The following is a 19,402-nucleotide window of genomic DNA, read 5'->3' on the forward strand; positions in this document are numbered from 1 at the left end:
GTATCCCAGGTTATCTCCTTAAGGACTTGAGACAAAAGCACTTGGGAGCAGTGGCTGCAGTCCCCTATTGGTTGAAGGTTGCCCCTGGGGGCAATAACCCCTCCAGCATTTCAGGCTGTGTTTCCTTGGGGATGCTAAGCAGTCTTTATTGGAATTGGAGAAGGCTTGGCCCATAAAGTATTATAGAAAGAGGTATGGTACCTGCTGGAGTTAGGATACTGCCAAAGTAAGTCGAGTCTGAGCTTATTTGGAACTGTTCACTGCAGCTGTGATGAAAAATCAGAGATGAGTGGAGGGAGAGGTACAGGGCACAAGCAGGGCCTCCTACATCTGCGTCCAGGTTTCTCATAGTAGTGTGTCATTGCATTGCTTCGCATCTTTCCCATGGGATGATTCAGGACCGTCTATCCTTTAGTCAAGAGTATTTATTCTGTTATTTTGCATGAATTTCCTAAAATGGAGGACTCATCTATGTGTGAGGAACGCATTGTCTCTGAAACCCTAAAACTGTTTTTCAATATCTTCTCTGTATAATTCCCATTCTTTTCTTTTTCATTTCTGCCCCTTTCCCTGCTTCTCCCTTTTACCCTTTTCAGCTAATTTGCCATGGCTACTTCCCACTTACCTCCACCCCCAATGCCCCATAGCTTACACTTACTTTCATCTGCCTCTCTGTTTCATTGTTCTCTCCCAGGTATATCTCACCTGCCTTCCTCTAACAATACATTTCCCATTTTCTAACCGAAGATTTTCTTGCCTTCAATACATCAATTGAAGTGATGTTATGAAATACATCTAGTATGCTATTCTTTTGAAACTTTGAACGAAAGACTGAGTGTTGACGGTCTCTTCCTCTATTTATCTTCTGAAACACTCTCTAATGCACATGTTCAATAAATGTAGACATTCCCTCTTTCCACTTAGAATTGGAAGGAACTTTAGAGGTAATCTAGGCTGTCCCATTTCACTTTTCAAGTGAAGAAGTGATATATAGAGAGGGTAAGCAACCTGCTCAGGTCCTACAACTAATAATGACAGAGCTGTGGGATCCCAACACTCAGGGATCTTGTCTGTCTATCAGAGGGCAAGCCTAATGTTAGTTGTTAATTAATGTGAATATTGCAAATTGCAAGCTTCTGATGGTTGGGGGATAGATCTGTTTACTTGATTTATGTAATGCTTAACAATGGGCACAGTAATAGATAACTTAATAACTACAGTTGGAGATCAAGGAAGCCCCTCAAGTAATGCAAGGAAATGAGAGAGGAGGCCATTGTATCATTGATTCCTCCTCCCCATTTATTCTGCCTGATTATTTAGCTTCTTATGGATTATTGAAGCATTAAAATCTACTGATAATTTGAGATACATGAGGCAAGACAGCTTAAAATCAGCCAAATTTTTATAATTATGCATTTTCTCTGATTTTTCAGTTGTAATATTAGTGGTGTCTCCATATACCCAGCATTAAATATAATCTTTGAAAACAATGTAAGAAATATGTACATTCATTTGATTTATTTTAGAATCTTATTTATTCTGTAGTGATTACTGATATTTCAGAATCTTCATAAAATCAATCCTGAATAGATTAGATGCTGTATTAGGTTGAATAGTGTCACCTTGGAATCTGTGGATGTAACTTTGTTAGCGTCTTTGCAGATGTAATTGAATTAAGATGAGGTCATCCTGGTTTTGGGTGGGGCTTAAATCCATTATAATTGGTGTCCTTTAAAGAAGAGGGCGATTTGGACACAGAGAACAGACACACAGGAGAGCAGGCCATGGAAAGACAGAGGCAGAGGTTGGAATGATGCATCTGTAAGGCAAGGAAAGCTAAGGATTGCTGGCAACCATTGGAAGCTAGAAGAGGCAAGGACGGATCCTTCCTTAGTGCCTTCAGAGACAGCATGTTCTGGCCCCAACTTGATTTCTGACGTGTAGCCTCCAGTACTCTGATAGAATACATTTCTCTTGTTTTAAGCCGAGCTTGTGGTACTTCATAGCTCCTCTGGGCATTTGAACTTGCAGCCCCTGAACCAAATGATATCTGCCTGCTCCTCCTGCTTTCTAAGAGAATGGCTATTTTCTTGACTGTGATGGAAATCATATCACCTAATAATTTTTTTGTGCCTGTGTGTGAGAGAGGGAGATGGAGACAGACAGAAACAGAGAGGAACACACACACAGATTGTATCTTACTGAATTTACTGTGAGATTTCACGGAAAAAGATAATTCTTATGTAGACATGTACATATTGACCATATGATAAATTCAGATTTATATTTATATGTCAACTTTCTTTCTATCTGTCCTTGATAAAAAGTTGGTTTTAAAGTATTTGGTTAAGTTTAATTTGAAATAGACAAAAATATATAAATGCCAGGTTTCACCTGACTGCAATTTTTTTTTTAGATTTAAATGTTATTCTTGGTGCATGTGGTAGTCAAGCCATCTATTTATGTGTGTATTGCTAAGGGTCAGCTATGCCAATGTGCTTCCTCTTGTAAGCTCCCTGTTTTTCTTTGTTGGACAGTGTGGTGTTGGTTTTATATGATTTGTGTTGCTACCTAAAGCCTCAGTGTAAAGTCAACTTTAGATAAGGAGAAGCACCAGTCTTTGGTTACAGAAGTGTTTCTTTTTCTTTTTTTCCCCTAGTTTTATTGAGATACAGAAGCACTTCTTAAGAAGATATCACTCCAGCAATGGAGTCTTTTTAAGGAAAATTTATAAACAAATCTCATTTAAGAATAGGTGCAGACAGAAATTAACACAACATTGTAAATCAACTATACTTCAATAAAAAAAAGAAAAGAATAGATGTAGAGATTTACCTGCACAGAAGTCTTAAGTGTGCAATTTTTATTGCTTTGGGGAAGAAACTGATATTTAATTTTGTTTTTCTGTATATATCAGAAGTTATTAAAATTGTTTTTTCAAAAGTCTAGGTGAAGAAATTTTTTTTTAAAGATTTTTTGGATGCGGACCACTTTTTTTTAAAGTCTTTATTGAATTTGTTACAATATTGCTTCTGTTTTATGTTTTGGTTGTTTGGCTGCAAGGCATGTGGGATCTTAGTTCCCTGACCAGTGATCGAACCTGCACCCCCTGCATTGGAAGGCAAAGTTTTAACCACTGGACCACCAGGGAAGTCCCTAGGTGAAGAAATTTTAATGCAAATATGCATTTGAGGCTGAGTGATCTCTGTACACTTAATTTTGCTTGTTCGATATATCTGTCTCAGCATCGAAAATGTATAACTTTACCAAAGTTAGACACTTCTACTTACTTACCTTAGAAAGCAACTTTATACATACATATAAGTAAAATTAACAGGCAGAAACTTTTCTAGTACAACATTCTTGGAAGGTAATTTGACAGTGCAGTATTTAGCAAGGGAACAGCAAAATGTTTACACTGTTGGGTTTAGAAATTCCACTTCTAGAATGTGTGTGTGTAATCAAAAATTATATAAGGATATTTATTCAGTGTAATTTATAACAGCAAAAGTTATGAACAGCCTATCTAGGAAGTAAAGAGCCTCAGTGTGTCTACTGTTATGTGTGTGGCAGAAACTCTAAACTATATGGTCTCTCTGCAAAGGGGGAGAATAGAAGTTGGCATCATTAGTCACAGTCTTTTAAAGTCTCATTTTCTCTTGGCAAGTTAAAAAAGTTTTTCTTAGGGGCAATGTTGGGGATGGAGGTCCTCAAACTCCATGCAGGAGTTATCTCAAGGGTGTCCCATAATGTAAGGTCAGTGTCATTTAAAAAATGTGTGCAGCCATGATCATAGAAAAGATAGAGATTCACCTGGGATTATCTACAAAAGCTAATGAAAATTAAGAGCCTAAGATTTCCATTTTATAACTTTTTTCTGTGTAATATTATTTTATCCTTAAGCTTCATTATTAATGTTTAGCCATTTTTTTTGTTGTTAACACATTTATACTATTCAGGGAATATAAATATGTTATTTTTATTATGTTCTCAGAGATGTTGTTTTTGAGGACAAATATGTGCAATGCTCACAATTGTGTGTGTGTGTGTGTGTGTGTGTGTGTGTGTAACTTAAAACTATATCATCTAAACTATATGATATAGCACTTGGGAATTTGGCTTCCTCCTACTTTGTATCTCTGAGCCTGCTCCTGACTTGGGCTCTCACAAGAAACCTACATAACAACCCATCTTAAAAGTAATGTGACCTGTGCCACAGTAGGAGGTATGGAGTAAATAATTCAAGGCTGCTTTCATGAAAAGCATTCCATAGCAGGAAAGGAATAAAGAATCTTCCTTGAGAAGAAAAACCACTAAATCACACAGTGAGAAATTAGGAAAAAAATAACAACGGAGAGTAAGCCATCATAAATAGTGCCTCAAGGAAGTGAACGATATTTTAAAAACAGGACTCAAGCTTAGAAAGGCGAAAACATTTCAATGAATTTTCAGCTTGCCAGCAATTTTAGAATCAACTTCTCCTTTGACATTCTATTGGTATCATATTTATGTTGCTTGTAAGGAAATTACTAATAGAGGAGCCAAACTATACATTTTTATCAGAAACCTTCACACTTTATCAAGTCTCTTAGCCATATATTACTTGGTATATAAAGGGAGACCCTTTTTTTTTTTTTTTTTTGCGGTATGCGGGCGTCTCACTGTTGTGGCCTCTCCCGTTGCGGAGCACAGGCCCTGGACGCGCAGGCTCAGCGGCCATGGATCACGGGCCCAGCCGCTCCGCGGCATGTGGGAACTTCCCGGACCGGGGCACGAACCCGCGTCCCCTGCATCGGCAGGGGGACTCTCAGCCACTGCGCCACCAAGGAAGCCCCTAGATTTTCTTTAATAAATACAGTACTATAGTATCTGTGTTTGAATCCATAGATGCAGAACCGTGGGTATGGAGGGCCGACTGTGAAGTTATAAGTGGATTTTCCCCACTGTGTGGAGGGTGACCGACTCTAACCCTGTGTTGTTCAAGGGTCAACTATATTTTAAATTGTGATATTAGGCATGAAAATTGATTTCATTTACTTGATTGTTTAAAAGTAATGAGTATTAGTAGAGACTCCTGTTTGTCTTAAAAAGAAATGACAGTGTCAGTTTTGATTTTAATTTTTATTGAAATGTGAAATAATCAACAATGAAATCATGTATCTGTTCTCCTGCTTTACCATCATGTTTCAGAATTACCTTTTCTTTGATTCTTAATCATTTTAATTTTAGTATATGAGTAACTATCATTTAGTTACTGAAAATGATTTTTATATTCTTACATAATGGAAACATAATCTTTCTCAAGGGAGTAATCTTAAAAACAATCCAGTGACAGTTGCTTGAGTTCTAGAATCTACATGGCTTTTTCCTAGGGTAACATTTATGGATGGAAATAGGGAGAGAAATGGAGACATTTTTAAAGGTTAGAAAACAAACAGGAAAAAAATAAATATTGTATTAAGAAGAAATACTCCAAAACAAGCCATATATGTAGGAATTGCAGATTTGAATAAATTCAGAATTAGGAGTGAGGAAACAGAAAATATCTTTTAGCTTGATACTTTAAGGATCAAAATCCTTCAATGGCTTCCCACTGTTTTGGGGCAAAGTCTAAACTCTTTAGCATAGCATATGAGATCCTCCACAATTTGACCCTTAGCCCACAATTCCAGTGTAATCTTAACCTCTTTCCACGACCGCATTGACGTCTTTATCCTCCCAATACCTCATCTTCAGTCATATCCAAGTACTTACTTTTCTATATCTCTTTGTTTTTAACATATTTACCCCCAAATTTGGAATGCCTCCACTGTCAGAAAAAATTGTAAAAGACTTGGAAATGGGCTTACTGGATTTTATCTAGAGGATCCTCTGGAGATTTTTGATTCTATAAGGGTGTGCAGGGTTGATTGATTTTTCTATTGACTAGACTATTTTACACTTCTTTAGTGGTAGAAGTTAAGTGTAGAAAACTGATAGCAGTGCAAATGATTCTTGTTCATAGCAATACAAACAATTCCTGTTCATGGCAATGAAAATGAATTTTATCTAGCAGAGGATATAAATCTCTGTAAGTCAAAAAATATTTGACACATGCTCATTTTATATATGAATGAGAGTAATGTTTTTAACTTTTTGAAAAGTATATTTTAGTATCTGCCTCTTCAACTACCATGTATAAACTCCTATTTATTCTTTAAAATATGATGAAAATACCACCTTCTCAGTGAGACCTTTTCTATTTTTGGTAGCAAAATTAGCTTTTTTGCCTCATAATGCTCCCATTGCACTTTTAATCTATTACTTCTACTGTAGCTCTTAGCAAATTGTAGCAGATGTATCTATATTTCTGCTTTTCCCACTAGACTAGCTCTTCAAAAGCAGAAAACATGTTTTATTCGTCTTTGTATCATCTACTCTTTTGCCAAGCATATACAACATGATATACAGACATTTGCTTGGTAAATGTTTATTGATGAAAGTAGAAATCACAGAAGAGGGTGATGGGCATGTTTTAGCATTTGGTGATGAGGGGGAGTAGGCTTCTCACAGAAAAACCCCAGAATAACTCTTATACTTGTAGACTTTATGGGAAAATATAATTTAGCATGAAATTGAAAAATAGTTGAAAGAAGACACTTAATGAAGCCAGAATGACCTAGAAGAGATACGGATTAAGAGAGCTGAGACTTAGAGGCTTGCATTACGGCTTTTTCCCTGAATTGCTGTAGTCAGGACATTTTTCTTCTGTCATACTTTATATATCTGTAAACTAGGGATAATAATTATTGTAATTATCAAGAGAGAGGAATTCCCATAAGGGGATGTTTGAGTTAAAAGTGGGCAGGAGGCCCATCCACCTCACTACAAATAACTCAGCTCGGTGCTTTGTGACCACCTAGAGGGGTGGGATAGGGAGGGTGAGAGGGAGACACAAGAGGGAGGAGATATGGGGATATATGTATACATATAGCTGATTCATTTGTTATAAAGCAGAAACTAACATACCATTGTTTACCATGTAAAGCAATTATACTCCAATAAAGATGTTAAAAAAAAAAGTGGGCAGGAGACAGTGTTACTTAGCTCATTTGGCTATAAGTGAGAATGAGAGATTTAAAATAAATACAGCTTTTTTACAATTTGAAATATACAACTATGGCTTGAATAAAATTAAAAAGTGACTTGACTCCTTATCCTGAATTTGGAAAAGTCGTTAGGATTATCCTCACATCTTTACCATTTAAATTTTTATTTTATTTGTGTATTTTTAGGAACTAGTTTTTGGCAAAATAAGCAACCATTAGAATGAAGAGATAGACTTTTTTTTGTCAGATATTCTGCACAATTAAATTTAATTTTGTTTGGAAACCTTAAGTTTCAGATTTTCTTATGAATGTTTGGGTATTTCCTCTGAAGCAAAGAGTGATTTCTAGTATTTACTTCATAAATAGGTCACTTACAAATGGTAGACTTAAAAATCAGCAGTAAATTCTGAATTTACATCCTGGCAGGTGAGAGAACCCAAACTATTTACTAACACAGCTCACTGCTGTTTCCATGGCAACAGAGGCCAGTTACTGTCAGCCTGGTCTCTTTGACGGTTGACTTCCACAGTGAACTCTGTGTGATGCTGCCAAATGCCTGGCTTCTGTGCTTCCTGTTCCAAGCAGTTGCTTCTTATTCTGAATACCAATGACTAGTCTATAAAGGCTGTGTCGTTCAATTCCCCTGAAGACGGGCCTGGGAGTCATATATGGAAAAGCAGTGAGCTTTTTGCCTGTAATGAATTAAAAACTATATGTAATTGGATTGTATTTTCCCTAACTAGCTATGCCAGTAATTTATTAATAATGTTACCTTGCTATTATTAGGCAGCTGGGCCTAAATAAGAAATGACAGCACATCGGTCATCAACTGTGTCAAATGCATTTTCAGGAAGGCTCACTGACTGGCTAGCCAGCATCGTCATGTAAATCCAAGTGATCGTGCACATGGTTGCCAGCAGAAAAATACATTTGCAACTGAAGTGCTTTTTAGCTATTTAAAATGTTCATATATTGATTGCTCTGAAATGGAGAAAAAGCAGCTGCCTGAAATGCCAGTGAAATGGCTGAGAAATTTAAAATGAGAGGAGAAAAAAAAATAAGAGCATTTGAATAGAGAAACAAGCTAAGCAGTTTTTGCTCTTTAGTAATGAAGAGTACTATGATTTTGAAGTTTTAGTTATGTGGTGGTTATCAGTGTAGAGAACTGGGATCCTCTCTGACTGGGTCACACCCTATACCAGGAATTTGAAGACCAGATTTGTTGTAATTATATTTCTCTCTAGAGCATAAGTTCCTTGAGGGTAGACTGTTTTCATGACTGCATTCCTGATAGCCAGCACAGGGCCTGACACACACTGAGTGCTCAATAAATATTTAATGAATTAAATGAAACTCAGTGAATCGCCTGCAAGAAGTTTTTGGTATTTAGGCCCATCAAGTTTCCTGGAAGAAGCTATTAGACTCTTCCTTTCATTAAAGAGCATATAGCTGACTACCATGACCCTCACTGCTAGGTATCTGCTGTGGAGCTTCTACAGGCAGGTACTTATGGTAGGAGACGCCACTCAAAGGCAGCTATTACCATCAGCATTTTTTCCCCAGCTAGTGGATACAATTAATCATAGCTTTTGGTGGCATCATTTGCCATTTCTGACTCTTTGATTGGCCATTCCCTCTACATTGTCACAGTCAAAGCTCCCAAGGGTTGTTTTATGTAGGCACTTGCGATGATGCTCCTCTTCTTGTGCCAGATTCTGTCCCTGGAGACTATTTTGTCTGCCTCATTTCCCCTAGCTGCCCCCCCCCCCCACTGCCCTTTGTACATTTGGCAATATCTGCAGTCATTTTTGATTGTCACAAGCTGGCAGGGGGGTGGGGTGGGATGGGGAGTGCTCCCAGCATTTAGTAAGTGAAGGCCAAGGATACTGCTAAACATCCTACAATGCACAGGATAGTCCTCACGACAAAGACCTTTTTGGCACAAAACGTCAACAGTGCCAAGGTTGAGGAAACCTGCTCTGGGGCTTCACGCTCTTTCACGGAACTTCTTCAGAACCTTTCTGAATTACACTCTATGCCTTCCTCATTTCCACTCTCCTCCCCTGCTTTTTTCCCCTTAGGTTTGGCTTATTTTCTTACACTTTTAAAATTTGCTATCTTTACCTCAAGATGTTGCCACAGAGAGAGAGCCTGTCACTCGAGACTCTCACTTGTTTCTACCAGAGTCTGAACTCAGATACATAGTTATCTTGCCAGTAGCCTCAAATTCCAGAGGGTCGAAAGGCAAATATGCAAAATGAGTGCCAGGAATAATCAATCCTAAATATCCCATTGCTTTTAAGAGAGACATAAAAAAAACCTGTACAAATATACCACATGGAGTTTTGAAGCTGCTCTATAAATAATAAATATTTTGTATTGTTCTAAATCTTTTCTCATTGTAGAGAAATTTTAAATTGGGTATTTGTGTATTACATCAAATTCTGGAAAGTGAATGTGGTTCAGTAATCTCAATAATATCATTCTTAGGATGGGTATTTTTTGTCTTTGAAAACTCCAGATTGATCTGAATAATATTATAGGTATTTTTTAAAAAAGAACTGAACATTTTTATTCATGGATATGGGGCTCAAATTTTGGTTCTAACATGGAAAACTTAGATTATTGCACAGCAAACTTTAAGAAGGGAGTATTGATTGTCACTTGTTTAGTGATTTCAGTGACATTTGAAAGGAGGGAGGGAAACATTTCATCTTAAAATTCTTTACATATATTAACTAATTAAGCCTCATAACCTTCTTATAATAAGAAATGTATAGTATCTCTTTTGAAAGATTTGAACAGTGTTTACCATATAATATCCCAGTTTAGCAAATTCATGAACAGTGATTAAGGGTAGTGTTTCTGCTCTCAAATACTATAATTAAATCCTCTTCCCAGGTCCTTTCTTTGTAAGTAGTATAACAGTAATTTTTAGTTTTTGCCTTTAACCAGCTAGTCTTGATAGTTTAAGAGAAAGGAAATCTGGATAATAAATTTACAAAGTACTTAGATAAATTAATATTATACTACCATATCTATATGCTGCCAAAATCAAGTCTGTAATCTCTTTTCCTTTCAGTTTTTATTTAAAATACTTTTAAAAATTCCCTTTCATGAATATTCACATATTTAAAGTTGCAAAATGAGTAAGGTATTATTATTACTACTTTTATTCTGAAAAACTAATTTACTTATTTTAGGCTAGTTCCTATTTATTGCACTAACAAATTGCTTCAAATTGTAGACACATAACAAGGAGGTCATATCTCACAAGTAATCAAATAATTGGTAGGCCCTTCAGGTTTCTTTTTTTATAAGTAGAAATTTAGAGGTTACATTAGCACTGACTGTTAATATTGGCTTGATGGGGGGTGGAGGAAAGATGAAAATGTCTTTCTAGTTTTCCTATCCTCATTTCTCCAAATTTCTCATCTTTCCTACCTCTTCTCTCCATAACGAAAAACAAAGAACTAAATCAAAACCACTCTGCCCATCATCTGTCTTAAGTTTTTGGAAGTTGAGTACAAAGGAAGAAGAAAACAAAAACAGAAGGGAAGGTGATGGGGAGTAAAAGTATATTTGGGTGAGTCACTGAGAGTTCAGGAACCAATATCCAGTTGGCTGTCTGAATTAAATTTGACCGTGCACTAATGGCCAGAAATAAGGCTTGTCAGTAACCATAATTAGGTTACAATAGGCAACCAATGTTTACTAAGCATCTACCATGTGCTTGGCACTGAAATGCAGTGGAATACAGTTGCTACCCTCATGGAGCTCCCAGGGCAGGGGACAGTGGAGCAGTTCTTAGTTCAAGCACTTGGGTATTTAGTGTCTTCAAGGAGTGAAGGCATCATCGGGGAAGGGCTTCAGGTATTTACTTAGCACTCCAATCTTCCTCGTGGCTAGAGGAGGGTCTCAGTGGTGGTTAATGTGACAGCGGCTCGATTTATTTAAAAATTATAGAAAATTCATGGGACTTCCCTGGTGGTGCATTGGTTAAGACTCCACATTTCCACTGCAGGAGGTGTGGTTTCAATCCCTGGTCCGGGAACTGAGATCCCGCATGCCGTGCAGTACAGCCAAAAAAAAAAAAAAAAAAATTATAGAAAATTCAGACCTATTTATTCTATCATTGAGTTTTATTCTTATATTTTAAAAAGTTTGCTTAGTGTATGTATGACAAGATTTTGGGAGGAATTCAATAATGTTAATATTGATACAGCTCCTGCTCTAGAAATGTCCACAAACTCTTGGGGAACACAAACAAGAAAACAGAACATAATAACTGAGTGTGATGAATATTGTTATGGATAATCTAGAGTGCTGTGGAGGGGATCAGCAAAAACTTAGAGAGGAATTGACATCCAGGCTGAGTCTTACGAACAACATGGAGTTAAGCAAGTCCAGTGAGATTATGGGACTAGCATTCTTGGCAGATGGAACAGCTCAAACAAAGGCTTTGTACAAAAGAGAACAAACATAGTGAATCACTAGTGGTCCAAGTGACTACGGGTGGAGGTGAGGAGATGTCAGCCATGAGTCTGGAGAGATAAGAAGGAGCCAGGTCATGAAGGATGTTCTATGTCATTTTAGGGAACTTAGAATTTATCCAGACAAAAAGAGGGAGCCATTGCAAAGTGTATCAGAGGAAGGGGTCATTATAAGATTTATATTTTATACCTATCATGCTGGCTGCGTATTCCTGCAATGTAGGGAAAGGAATAGAGGCAAGATTAGAGATAGGAAAGATGGCTAAGACAATGATAACATTGGATAATGACTATGAAACTAATTACAGGGACAATATTCTCATCAGTAAATTCTCATCAGTAAACATTTTTTTAAATAAAATTATTTAAATATGTACACACACAAAACACTATATAACGTCTCTGTGTTTATAGTTTTTATATAATTATAAAGCCAACAGATTTACAAATTAAATACCAATCAAATTAAAATAATAAAGTTCAAATGAACATTAAATTAACGTGGTAGGTGGTGTGGTTCTGCTGAAAATAAATCCCTGGTATTAAGTTTTAGGGTAGAAAGGGTTTTTAAATTTTTGTTTCACTTGTTTACTTGATTCTTTGCGTATGATGCACCATCATTTGAGTCATCAATATAGTTACTGGTTTCTTTTTTCTCTTTTAGAAACAAATTAGTTTCAAATGACAGTCTCTTTTTTTGATAATGCCCAAATGTAATTGTGTATCACATAGTATAATATTAAAAAATTAAAAATATTATTTAATAAAATATTATTCTTTACTGCATGTTGTTACTGTTAACCAGCTACTGCATACAAATATGGCATCTGTGCAAAAACCTTAGCTTATGACAAGTATATGGTGATGATCCAGCCCAGGTTTTTTTGTTTTCAACATTTGCTATATTGCTGTATATGATGCGATGCCTCAAGTATTTGCACCCTCCCTTCCTTTTTTGTTTCTGAACTACTGTGAAACTTGGGTTGGTACTGCAAACAGTGATGTCATTTAGTCTTTCGTTGACTTGGTTAATGATTTATATATCAGTTCAACTTTCCCATTAGCTCAGGATAATTAAAGAAAGTATTTTAACACCTATTTTTTTATGGCATAAAATAAAAGTCTCAACTTATTAAATAACACAGAAAACTAAGCCTTATTCTATAAATATCTTTTTCATTTACAAAGTATGTTCATGATGTAGAAGTTCTATCTTTATAACTGGTAAAAAATTCAATATGGATGTAATGATATCTGATTGTTTTTGTATGATTTTGGAAACAAGCCTATCTCATTCATTCAAGAAATACTTACTGAGAGCCCACCCTGTGCCAGCAACTAAGGATACAAGTTGTATAAGAGAGACAAAGCAGCTAATTGAAGCCAAAGATGCTTATAACTCTTTAAAAATTAAATACCATACTTCAGTCAGTGGTTCTTAAAGTGTGGTACCTGGACCAGCAGCACTGGTATCACCTAGGAGTTTGTTAGAAATGCAAATGCTCAGGTCTCAACTCAAGCCTATGAATCAGAACCTCTGAGAGTGGGGCCCACCTTCAGTCTGTTTTACAAGCCCTCTGAGGGATTACCACTGCTTTGGCAGGTTGAGATTGATCTCTTCCAACACCAAGGATATAAGAAGACAATTTTTCTAGAGGCAGAGGTCCTAGGAATAGAATTTACAAAAAAGTGTTCTAAGGAATAATCAGAATTGCACATTCAGGGTCATCAAATGACTAAGATATAAGAAGTTCTTGTTATTGAAGAAGAAATGATAGTAGGAATTATTAAAAATTCTAACTTTAATGAGAATTTGACTGTGCTTTTCTTCTTAGAGTGGATTAGGTCCCTTGTCTTATCCAAGCCTTTGGCATGAGATTCCTTGTGCCATTAAATAGCTTATAGGCAAAGAAAATTATGTTTGCATTCCAGTTCTATGCTCAGCAGTCAGTACTGCTCTTTAATTTTTCTCGTTTAAAAAAAAAATCTCATCTATTAGGGAAATTCCTACGTGGTTCTGTTCGGTTCCATTTTATCAGAAGCGTGAAGCTTTTCATCATGTCCTACCTCACAAAAAGGGTCCATTTCTCCGTTTAGGGCAAAGTGTGCAGTGTAGGGCCACCCAGGGTTGGCTCCTTTTAGCTTCTTGGTGTTCCTTCAGATGGTCCTGTTCTTCCCTCCTACTTCTGAGGCCTCAGCCCTTCCTTCTTTTTTAGTTAGTCACTACTGAACTTTCTTCTCTGCTTCCCACAAATATGGCCTTAACTAATCTTTAGGAGCAGGAAGAAAAAAAGTGTGCATTGCAACCGAATTTTCTGTTTTCATTTCCGTTAATACTTTTTTTTTTTGATAATCAACTTCCAAATTTTATGCTTATCTTTTTCTATTTCCATCAGTTTCCCGACATAGTTAACATGAACAGGAAAATCTTTTCAGTAAATTAAGCAACTGAAGACTCAAGTGAAATCTCAAAGGTCTTGAAGAACTCTGGCAAGTCACATATATCCCATGTTGCTTTTGGTTTCTCACCTCTTCTTTGCTTCAAACCCCCAGGCAAGTTTCTTCTTTTTTTCAGCAGCCCATGAATTTTCAGCATCCTTTTTGGCTTTTACAAAGTTGTGGCAGGTAATCACTTTGGCAATTTTTGCACCAAGCTCTCGAGTAGCTACCTGATTGCTGAGTTCCTCAGCCTTCTCAATGTTCCACTCTTCCACAGCCTGGCCTATGCTCTTTTCAAGGCCCGACTTTGCAATTTTTTTCCTTTTAACAGGGGAGTCAAACCTATCGCTGACTCCAAAATACTGAGTAAGCTCCTTCCACTGGGTTTCACTTGAGGACTGTTCACTTTGAGATTCTTCATTCTTCAATTTACCTTTTCTGGAGCGTTTTCTTTTTTTCTTTCTGGATCTTGAAGTTGAGGTTTTCTGTTCAGAATGTTTTGTATGCAGTTCTTGAAATTTATTCCACATATTTAAGGGAATTCCAGAGAGACACTCTTCATATGCATTTACATTTGCTTCTGCTTCAGTTTTTGGTCCATCTGTAGGGATATCTGAGACCTCTGTGTTTGTAATGGTCCCATCTTCTTTACCTTCTTGTAAGTTAAGTTCAGAGCTCTCTACTGTGGCTTCATCATCAGAATTCAACTCAACATCACTTTAATTTAGGCCAGGAGGTAGCAGCCCACTCCACATCTTTTCTGCGGTCCATAGCTGGCCGTCCAGCAGCCATCTTAAGACCCCTGTTAATACTTTGAGTCTTTGTTTTGGTTTCTGTGTTGATCAGGGGAGGGCAAAAATAGTCTTTGGGTTATTAGTAAGAGAGAAAAGGAGGAAGGAAATGCTGAGAACATACAACTAGTAATATGAAGATATATATTGATGCCAGAAGGTATAATACGAAGAGATACATTATATCATATCTTTTCTATTTCTTTTGTGTCATAATAGACAAATAATATACATTGGAGCCAGAGTTATTTTTCTAAACTATTCATTTGACAAATATTCTTTGAGCACTTACTATGTGCCAGAAACTGCAGTAGATGTTAGGGAGACAGTGGTGAACACAGGGAAAAATATCTTTGCCCTCATGAAGGTTATAGTGTAGTGAGCAAAACTGACCAAATACCTCCCCCCAAAACACATACATTAAACGTAGAGCAAGTTAGATGGTGAAAAATTTTATGGTGAAATATAAAGCAGGGAAGGAGATTATGTCGGTCGGAGAATATGGGTTTACGTGGGATAGCCAGGGAGGCCCTCCGTGAGAAGGGGACGTTTGAGCACAGACTTGAGGGAGTGAGGGAGAAAGTCAGACAGAATCTGGACAGTGTTCTCCAGGCAGAGGGAGCAGTCAGCACAAAGTCTCTGAGGCCTGGGGCAAGAGGGGAAAGTAGTAGGTGAAATCCCATGGACCTCACAGGTTAGTGAAGTTTTCGACTTTTTTTTTTTAATTTAATTTATTTTTTATACAGCAGGTTCTTACTAGTCATACACTTTATACACATCAGTGTATACATGTCAATCTCAATCTTCCAATTCATCACACCACCACCACCACCCCCTGCCGCTTTCCCTGCTTGGTGTCCATACGTTTGTTCTCTACATCTGTGTCTCAATTTCTGCCCTGCAAACCGGTTCATCTGTACCATTTTTCTAGATTCCACATATATGTGTTAATATACGATATTTGTTTTTCTCTTTATGACTTACTTCACTGTGTATGATAGTCTCTAGATCCATCCACGTCTCTACAAATGACCCAATTTTTTCCTTTTTATGGCTGAGTAATATTCCATTATATATATGTACCACATCTTTATCCATTCATCTGTCAATAGAGTTTTTGACATTCATTCTTTGAAATTTCTCATTTCAAAGGTTCAATTTTTCATAATCAGGAGTTTCATTCATATATTTTTTAAAGGCTAGGGACATGTGTTCACTTTATTTGTTTATTTATTTATTTAAATTGGCTGCACTGCTTGCAGGATCTTAGCTCCCCAACCAGGGATCAAACGCAGCCCCGGGCAGTGGAATCACAGAGTCCTAACCACTGGACTGCCAGGGAACTCCCCAGGTTGTTTTCTTTTTCTTTTTCTTTTTTTAAACATCTTTATTGAAGCATAATTGCTTTACATTGCTGTGTTAGTTGCTGCTGTATAACAAAGTGAATCAGCATTACATATACATATATCCCCATATCCCCTCCCACTTGCATCTCCCTCCCACCCTCCCTATCCCACCCCTCTAGGTGGTCACAAAGCACCGAGCTGATCTCGCTGTGCTATGTGGCTGCTTCCCACTAGCTATCTATTTTACATTTGGTAGTGTATATATGTCCATGCCACTCTCTCACTTCATCCCAGCTTACCCTTCCCCTCCCCGTGTCCTCAAGTCCGTTCCCTACGTCTATGTCCTTATACCTGAACTGCCCCTATGTTTTTTAGAACCTTTTTTTTTAGATTCCATATATATTTGTTAGCATACGGTATTTGTTTTTCTCTTTCTGACTTACTTCACTCTGTATGACAGACTCCAAGTCCATCTACCTCATTACAAATACTCAATTTTGTAAATTTTTATGGCTGAGTAGTATTCCATTGTATATATGTGCCACATCTTCTTTATCCATTCATCTGTCAATGGACACGTAGGTTGCTTCCCTGTCCTGGCTATTATAAATAGTGCTACAATGAACATTGTGGTACATGACTCTTTTGGAATTACGGTTTTTTCAGGGTATACGCCCAGTAGTGGGATTGCTGGATTGTATGGTAGTTCTATTTGTAGTTTTTTAAGGAACCTCCATACTGTTTTCAATAGTGGCTGTATCAATTTACATTCCCACCAACAGTGCAAGAGGGTTCCCTTTCCTCCACACTCTCTCCAGCATTTATTGTTGGTAGATATTTTGATGATGGACATTCTGACCAGTGTGACGTGATAACTCATTGTAGTTTTGATTTGCATTTCTCTAATGATTAGTGATGTTGAGCATCCTTTCAGTCTGTATATCTTCTTTGGAGAAATGTCTATTTAGATCTTGTGCCCATTTTTGGATTGGGTTGTTCGTTATTTTGAGCTGCATGAGCTGCTTGTAAATTTTGGAGATTAATCTTTTGTCAGTTGCTTCATTTGCAAATATTTTCTTCCATTCTGAGGGTTGTCTTTTCCTCTTGTTCATTGTCTCCTTTGCTGTGCAAAAGCTTTTAAGTTTCATTAGGTCCCATTTGTTTATTTTTGTTTTTATTTCCATTTCTCTAGGAGGTGGGTCAAAAAGGATCTTGCTGTGATTTATGTCATAGAGTGTTCTGCCTATGTTTTCCTCTAAGAGTTTGATAGTTTCTGGCCTTACATTTAGGTCTTTAATCCATTTTGAGCTTATTTTTGTGTATGTTGTTAGGGAGTGTTCTAATTTCATTCTTTTACACATAGCTGCCCAGTTTTCCCAGAAAAGAGGCTGTCTTTTCTCCATTGTATATTCTTGCCTCCTTTATCAAAAATAAGGGGACCATATGTGCATGGATTTCTCTTTGGGCTTTCTATCCTGTTCCATTGATCTATATGTCTGTTTTTGTGACAGTACCAGACTGTCTTGATTACTATAGCTTTGTAGTATAGTCTGAGTCAGGGAGCCTGATTCCTCCAGCTCAGTTTTTCTTTCCCAAAGATTGCTTTGGCTATTCAGGGTCTTACGTGTTACCATACACAATGTGAAATTTTTTGTTCTACTTCTGTGAAAAATGCCATCGGTAATATGATAGGGATTGCATTGAATCTGTAGATTGCTCTGGGTAGTATAGTCATTTTAACAATGTTGATTCTTCCAATCCAAGAACATGGCATATCTCTCCATCTGTTTGTATCATCTTTAATTTCTTTCATCAGTGTCTTATAGTTTTCTGCATACAGGTCTTTTGTGTCCTTAGGTAGGTTTATTCCTAGGTATTTTATTCTTTCTGTTGCAGTGGTAAATGGGAGTGTTTCTTTAATTCCTCTTTCAGATTTTTCATCATTAGTGTATAGGAATGCAAGAGATTTCTGTGCAGTAATTTTGTTTCCTGCTACTTTACCAAATTCATTGATTAGCTCTAGTAGTTTTCTGGTAGCGTCTTTAGGATTCTCTATGTATAGTATCATGTCATCTGCAAACAGTGACAGCTTTACTTCTTCTTTTCTGATTTGGATTCTCTACATTTCTTTCTCTTCTCTGATTGCTGTGGATAAAACTTCCAAAACTATGTTGAATAATAGCAGTGAGAGTGGGCAACCTTGTCTTTTTCCTGATCTTAGTGGAAATGGTTTCAGTTTTTCACCATTGAGAATGATGTTTGCTGTGTGTTTGTGATATATGGCCTTATTGTGCTGAGGTAAGTTCCCTTATGCCTACATTCTGGAGCGTTTTTATCATAAATGGGTGTTGAATTTTGTCGAAAGCTTTTTCTGCATCTATTGAGATGACCATATGGTTTTTATCCTTCACTTTGTTAATATGGTGTATCACATTGATTGATTTGCATATTTTGAAGAATCCTTGCATCCCTGGGATAAACCCCAATTAATCATGGTGTATGATCCTTTTAATGGGCTGCTTGATTCTGTTTGCTAGTATTATGTTGAGGATTTTTGCATCTATGATTATCAGTGTTATTGGCCTGTAGTTTTGTTTTTTTGTGACATCTTTGTCTGGTTTTGGTATCAGGGTGATGGTGACCTCATAGAATGAGTTTGGGAGTGTTCCTCTCTCTTCTATATTTTGGAAGAGTCTGAGAAGGATAGCTGTTGGCTTTTCTCTAAGTGTTTGATAGAATTTGCCTGTGAAGCCATCTGGTCCCAGGCTTTTGTTTGTTGGAAGATTTTTAATCACAGTTTCAATTTCAGTGCTTGTGATTAGTCTGTTTATATATTCTATTTCTTCCTGGTTCAGTCTCAGAAGGTTGTGCTTTTCTAAGATATTGTTCATTTCTTCCAGATTGTCCGTTTCATTGGCATATAATTGCTTGTAGTTATCCATCCTGATTCTTTGTATTTCTGCAGTGTTAGTTGTTACTTCTCTGTTTTCATTTCTAATTGTATTGATTTGAGTCTTTTTCCTTTTTTTCTTGATGAGTCTGGAAATGGTTTATCAATTTTGCTTATCTTCTCAAAGAACCAGCTTTTAGTTTTATTGATCTTTGCCATTGTTTCCTTCATTTCTTTTCTTTTTCCTTTTTTTTTTTTTTTTGTTTGCATTTCACGGGCCTCTCACTGTTGTGGCCTCTCCCACTGCGGAGCACAGGCTCCAGTCGCGCAGGCTCAGAGGCCATGGCTCACGGGC

The 19,402-nt window shown here is 37.0% G+C and overlaps 1 long non-coding RNA gene and 1 pseudogene across 1 annotated transcript in view; one reads left to right on the forward strand and one right to left on the reverse strand.

Moving 5' to 3' along the window:
- Positions 1 to 19,402, forward strand: part of LOC138414082 (uncharacterized) — a 209,528-nt gene that overhangs the window by 40,178 nt on the left and 149,948 nt on the right. The gene's annotated exons all lie outside the window — the stretch shown is intronic.
- LOC132425355 (protein FAM204A pseudogene) lies at positions 14,077 to 14,775 on the reverse strand (annotated as a pseudogene).

This window comes from Delphinus delphis, chromosome 5 (genome assembly GCF_949987515.2).
Source record: "Delphinus delphis chromosome 5, mDelDel1.2, whole genome shotgun sequence".
NCBI classification, from domain to species: domain Eukaryota; kingdom Metazoa; phylum Chordata; class Mammalia; order Artiodactyla; family Delphinidae; genus Delphinus; species Delphinus delphis.